The 7,269-nt window shown below is 32.9% G+C and overlaps 1 long non-coding RNA gene across 1 annotated transcript; it reads left to right on the top strand.

Annotated features, from left to right (window-relative positions):
- The first annotated feature begins 2,825 nt into the window (after nucleotides 1-2,825).
- LOC143056726 (uncharacterized) lies at nucleotides 2,826-3,941 on the top strand. The gene is made up of 2 exons (XR_012972478.1): nucleotides 2,826-2,958; nucleotides 3,588-3,941. It is a non-coding gene; the product is annotated as an uncharacterized LOC143056726 (long non-coding RNA).
- The last annotated feature ends 3,328 nt before the right edge of the window (nucleotides 3,942-7,269 follow it).

The raw sequence follows: 7,269 nt of genomic DNA, 5'->3' as shown, positions 1-7,269 counted from the left end.
TAAGAGTATCATTTTAGATAAACCTAACAGATTAAAAAATCCTTCTTAAAGTATTATTTGCATATCACATTATTATACACATTTTGAAATGAATCAAACAACGATATGGAAGTTGGTCCGGACATACAGACAGACATACAAACAGATAGACGGACAAAGAGACAATTAGACGGACAATGAGGCAAATAGACGGACAGTCGAATGGACAAATATGTTTATTACCATATACTTTCAAGTAGTTCACCATTCCTTCATAAACAAGAGTGTCGGTTTTCACGTATGTTTTGTTGCATTTCGGTATTTTCCCCTTAAAGTTAAAGTGTTTACCTCAGTTTTGGTTTGTAACCCGGATTTGTTTTTTCTCAATCGATGTATGACTTTTGAACACCAGTATACTACTGTTGACTTTTTTTACAGTACCATGATGCAACATTTCGGTGTTGAAGGGTTTGATATATATATGTGGCACAATTGATCAAGATTGCGTTCGACGCTTTAACATACAATGAAATTGCAAGAAGGTGCATTGAATTCGTTAATAATTGATTTAGTACGAATGAAGGGATAATCTCCTAATTTTGTTGACATGTTTGTTTGTAGAATTTTACTTGACATTCAAAAGAATCGTAATGTGAAAAAAACAAATGTTATGTTTAGTACAGATGCTGTCATCCTGAATTTCCAGAAGCTCGTGTTACAAACAAGATTGGAAATAATGTTGTCAAGTAATTTTTGGCAAATTATTATTCTTTAAATTTCATTACATAATACTATTATCGATATTAACAAATGTCAAATAGTATTCAATTGAAGTTAAGCATTTAACAAGATTATGTAAACTCGGGTTTTCAACAGATAAATAGAAAACAGTACATGTTTTGAATAGTATTGCAAAACCAACACTGGATCGGAGTGCATTTCTGTATTATAGCTTTAGCAGTCAAACAACATTTCCATTGCAATAAGTTCAATTTCGTTTCATCCTTTATGGTGGTAACACACTACAAAACCATCAAATAACAAAAGGAATGGTTGTTGCCGCAAGTACCAAGAGCTTTATTATTTGTTCTATTAAAGTGTATTTTACAAGCACATTACAAATTGATTATTTTTCTCGATTTGACGTAATACATTTGGCTTGATTGACTTTTGTAAAGCTACCAGGGATAAATTCCTCGGTAAAATTGGTTCTTTTGTTCAACTTTACACAAATAGTAAATGATATTGCATCTCCATTGAAATTCATTATTTGTCAAGTATTGTAGCAGCAAACATGAATGAAATACCAGCTCCGAGTTTTCAATTCTCCCAGCATTGACATAAGAAATGTAATAATTTAGTATCTCAATATTTTCTGAAATTTGCAGTTCACTGTTGCAGTGTCATAATTTTTAAATGTAAAGTTTACATTTGGTAACATAAGAGGTGCCACTTCAAAAGCAGAAATTATTCATCCTTTCGAATATTCCGAGTTCAAACTGTTTCTATAAAAGGAATGATGAATTCCTTGTCATCTTGTTTTCTCTCTTTGATATGGTAGTATTATGACGTTTCCTTCATTCAAGGGCGTAAATTATTTGTATGTACAGGTATCTTCAAATCATACCTATTGTCTTTGTGTTTTTTAACCATAATACTGACATGTGGATCATACTTAAACTTAAACATGTTAAAGGCGAATGTTCATTCAGAAATGTCAGCGTGCATTCATTACAGTTTGTTAATTTCCGTATAGTCAGGTATATAAGGTCCTAACTTCAAATAATGTAAAACATTTCAAATAAGAAATTGTGTCTCGTACTGTACAGGAGAAAACTGACTTGGAGTAAAGGGAACAGAGGAGGGGCGAAAGATATTAAAACTCATAAATTGAAAATAAACTGACAACACCATGACTAGATATGAAAAAAAAAAACTAAACAAAAAAAAAAACAATAGTACCCAAGAAACAACACAGAAAACTAAAGACTGAGCAACACGAACCCCACCAAAAACTGGTCTCAGATGCTCCGAAAGGGTAAGCAGATTCTGCTCCACATGTGGCACCTGTCGCGTTGCTCATGTTATCACAAACTCGGTAAATAGTATAATTCGGTAGGTCAAATTCGTGAAAAGGGAACGGGATTGTAGTTACGACGTAAGAAACATATCCGATATCATCTGCGAAACAGTTATTCCATAACAGCCAACCAACTCGTGATGGCGTCCGTGAAATTTACGAAAGGATGATTTCAACTTAACCATTTGGAACTCTTGGTTTAATAGTTACCTTGTGAGCAGCAATCCCCTATCAAGGAAATCATGGTAGGAAGTACAAGCGCGGGAATATCGTCTCAATTAGGAGATATATACTCCGTATACAGGCGCTACTGGAATGTTGCTACATAGAAATGGAAAGTTCACAATTGAGAAGCTAAAATCATCTCGTTTCTCGTAAAGTTTTGTTTTCAACCGACCCTCATTGTCAATTTCAAGATGTAAGTCAACATGTTAGGCAGTCTTAACTGTATCTTTTGTATTATTTATCTCTATTTCGATGGGATAGATGCGTTCAACATAGTCACTTTTAGAATGCCAAAAGTCTGTTGGAAAACACGTCCCTAAAACGTAACAAATATGTTGTCAATCAAGAAATCAAGTATCTTGATAATGCTACCATGAACAATTTAGTTATAGATAATGCAATTGTACCAGTTCAGACGATTGACAACAACAATTCTTAAAAACATAATTAGGTGGCTCTCCAAAAACAGTTACATCACTCCTTGTTTAATGTCCAGTTACAAAACCAAAGATTGCATATCTAATCTATCATTATACTAGCCATGACAGATGCACCACGATTCCTAAGTCAAAGACATGTTTTTCAATTCTTATCTGTATATGTACAACAGTTCATGTCATTTCTGATGAATATCAATTAGAGAAACAAACAACTATCAAGGCAGTGAGGCTAAGGTATGTATAACTTTTATCGTTTTTCAAATTAAATTCATTTGGCAACTTATACTACATGTACTACTAGTATTCATATGAATTTGAAATGGATATGGGGTACTGGATATAAATGTCTTCGGAAAAGATTTGTTTCTACATCAGCTGTGAATTTTAATAAATTATGCTCGAGACCAAAATATCTAAAAGTTAAAACCTACCAACAAAAATAGTTAAAACAAGAAAATTAACGATCAGTAGCCGTTCCAGGATAATGGTCAAGATAAATACTAAATGAAACACTCTGTTTATGCAGGCGAAAAGATGATATAGGTATTCTGTCTATTATTGAGGACATTATCATGATTATTTTTTCATGAATATTACAAAACGCAAATGTTCGTTTGATATAAATATTGTGCACTGGTCACTCCATCAATGAAGCATATATAGCAGCATCGCTTTTGATGATTAATTAGGTACAATGTATTCAATGAACATTGTGAAATGGTTCATGATTGAGGAATATCTTCATAAAGTTTGTATAAAAGCAAATGTTTAAGAGGCCAAAAAAAAAAAAAAAAAAAACCACATGATAAGTTTGAGTTATTAAATACTGTCTTTCAAATATATACTTTTTTTTCTATTTACAGATGAAGATAATATTTGAATTGTGTATTATGATTGCTTTGTTCGCCATGATAAGAAGTGGGATTATTCTTTGTCGTGCTGGATGTGGTGACGACTATGCATTCTGCTGTGATTTTCATTGCAAAGGCTTTTTTGATTCACACGACCTTAAATGCAGAGGAGACAAAACTGATCATCCATGCATTATGGATTGTCAAGATGTATTTAGGAATTGTTCTGAATCCTGTGGATCTGCCGTGCTTGGAAAATAACAATGCCAAATTGTTCTAGAAAAATGACACATCTAATGCTTCTTGTGATTACAATGTGGAGCATAATATGTATCTTACTTGTTAATAAAATTTCAAAATTCTAAATATTCATCACTTACAATCATATGATTAACATGCATGATATGTTATAATTGGGGTGTCGCTTTTGTGTCTTCTTTATTTAGCATCCCAATATTAAGACTTTTCTTTTGGCTAAAGTTCCGTTTGGTCTAAGGTAAGATACCTCTATCAATCAGGCATATGGGATAATTAAGTCTTTTTCAATTGAGTGATGGTGGGCGCCTGCAAAGATGTTTAACACCGCCAAATTCTGTATGTGCCTGTCCAGAGTGCGAAGCCTGTATGTCAGTGGTTGTTGTTTGTTATTGAAAAATTTCGACGGTTTAAAGTACAATTGTGGTGGCGTGTTTGAACTCTTTGTCGTTTTTAGAATGGTAAAGAATTATAATCCTGCTGCAAATTGAACTGTTCCGGCGTTTTTGTCTTACCCATTGACACTTCTAAATGCGACCCTGGAGACAAGTCTGATAAGCCATGCTACTTTTACGACTTGTACACTTTTAACAATTAGGCAATTTAACATTGCATAAGTAAATATATATATATATATAAACAAGTCTTAATTGAAAACAAAAACCAATAATTGAGTTGGAATATGTTGTCTCGATATCCCAATAGCACACATTCGAATCCCGGCGAGGGAAGAACAAAAATGTGTTGCCGCAAATTTGCAGATTTAACATGGTTATGCTTCTTCGACATTGTTTTGTTTTTGATAACCACAATCTCCTTCTTTATTTATCAGCAGCTTAAAACTCAATATCATGGCAAAGGATTTCAGATAATGACAATTGACAGTGTAATGATATGCTAATGATTTATAAATTCACGGAGTACATTAAATTGTTAACATTTAAAGATTAAGCATATTCATGTCAGAATCAAATATTTAGCAAGTGTTGACAGACAGACAGAACATTGGATTATGTAAATGTTCCAACAAGTTTGTGTTTTTCATGAACACACTATTGCATTTGATTCTTCAATTAGGCAATTATTTTATGACTACTTCTAACGTTATGTGTTCTTTTTTTTCTTTCATAATCGTATTTTTTTTAAGAATAAATAAGATGTGCTAGCCAATTGTGTATAAGAAGTACCAGTAATTTCTCAGATTAGGTCAAATGAATATGTTTTAAAAACACATGATACGTTATTGTACCTGCTGCCCTAAGTGATTGGTGTTTTTTCTTTTTTCTTGTGTTTAATATTGTCTTCATGCGGTAATCTACCAAGATGTTCTTCAAGTAAAAGATATATGCTCATTATGTCAGTCGCGGATCCACATTGGAATTTTTGGCGCTTAAGTAAAGGGACCAAACTAACGTTAAACATTTTGTGTAAAGCATTTGGTAATATTAGTTGCACAGTATTTTAGTGACCTAATACGATATATACGGGGTCAGTAAATTCCATATGGGATGAGAGCGAATCGTATATGTTCACTAGCACACTATGTAACAAATTTTTCTAACCGACTATCTTTATTTGTTGATTTAGACTAGAGTTGTCTCATTTTAAATCTTACCGAATCTTCTTATTCATATACTAAAGTGTTCAATTTTAAGAACCTTCTTTCATTGGTCTGCACAAAAGAACTTATGACAACAATAACAATTTTAAATCAACAACTTTGATATAACAATATTAAACAGAATTTTTAATACATTTAAATAATCAATTAGTGCCAAAGTCGAAACACAACTACTAACCGTGCATTGGAATAAGCCCCGCCTCCCTACTAACCTAATATTGAATATACACGGTCTCTACGCGGACGCTTTCGACCAATCATATTCCTAGAAAATAAACTCATCAAAGAAACCAGGACTAAATTTAGTATATACTCCAGACGCACATTTCGTCTACAAATGACTCATCAGTGACGGTCGAATCCAAAAAAGTTCAGAAGGCCAAATAAATATAACCATATCAATGACAATTCATGTCAGCACAAAAATTGCTGACTACTGGGCTTGTGATACCCTCGAGGGAAATAAATCTCCATCAGCAGTGGCATCGACCCAGTGGTTGTAAATAAACTCATCATAGATACCAGGACTAAATTTAGTATATACGCCAGACGCACGTTTCGTCTACAAAAGACTCATCAGTGACGCTCGAATCCAAAAAGTTCAAAAGACCAAATAAAGTACGAAGTTGAAGAGCATTGAGGACCAAAATTCCTAAAAGTTTTGCCAAATATAGCTAAGGTAATCTATGCCTGAGGTTGAAAAACCTTAGTAATGTATAAGAGGTAAGATAAATAACAATACACTCCTTTTAATGAGATGGGTACGATATGTCTTTGACCAGAAGTATCAGCCGAGATTATGATAAGCACCTCTATAAATAATAAAGCCTGGTATTTATGCAAAACAAGTTAAATATATTTTAAGAAATTAGTTGTATAACGATATCATAATAACAGTAACAATATGTACCAAGTCAGGAATATGCCAGTTGTTTTCCATGTGTGCCTTGGTTGATGCAGTCGAGTGTTTGGCTTTGTCAGGTTTTGTTTGAAGCCTTCCCCTTTGCATTGACATTTGGAGTCCGATATTTTTGAAAATGTATCTTTGGAAAACTGCAAATGGGATTTTATGAAGGGATGAAGAAACACAGACGTAGAGAAATGTGATTTACTTGTGGGTAATGATGGTATACTACTAAGTTTATTATGTAAATAAACCAATTAACAGCTAGCTTTAGAATATTTCATCCTTATGTTTGCTGCAGGAATGACAACCAAAACGGTTCAGCTGTGTATGCAGCAAAGCCTATCGTAGTATGTTTAATCTATTTACGTCATACCTATGGCTAATTGCAAATACGTCTATTGGATGTTGTCTATATATATAGTATTTTTCTAACTACATTCCTTTTAGTTTCATTCCTTTGAGTGTGATTTTGAACTTGAAATGAAAGAAAATATTTTAATTATTGTAGAATTCTAACCTGACATTTTCAATAAACACGATCTTATATCCTCTAATACTTTGTGGGAATTACAATCATTCATTTGAACACCGTTCATCCGCACAGCCATTTATCAAGAAATTGTTTCTGCGAATAATTGTTATTTTACACAAGCTATTATAATATTGATCTCTGTTATATTGAAATTTGAATCACACATTTAACCTTTTCAGAATATCCCACTATTATCAAATTTTGGTGTTAGTTTATTGCATGGCGACAAATTATAAGCTTTGTGTAATTAGATAATAAAATTATAGAAACATTTGATTCGGAAGATGGGGAAAATTTAATCGTTTACATGTTGAGTGACTTCGATTTTGGAAACGTGTCAATTTGGTTACATATTTCAAGTATTTAGAACCAGTTTAAT

This window comes from Mytilus galloprovincialis, chromosome 13, assembly GCF_965363235.1.
Source record: "Mytilus galloprovincialis chromosome 13, xbMytGall1.hap1.1, whole genome shotgun sequence".
Taxonomy (NCBI): domain Eukaryota; kingdom Metazoa; phylum Mollusca; class Bivalvia; order Mytilida; family Mytilidae; genus Mytilus; species Mytilus galloprovincialis.
This window is presented reverse-complemented; position numbering and strand designations above follow the sequence as displayed.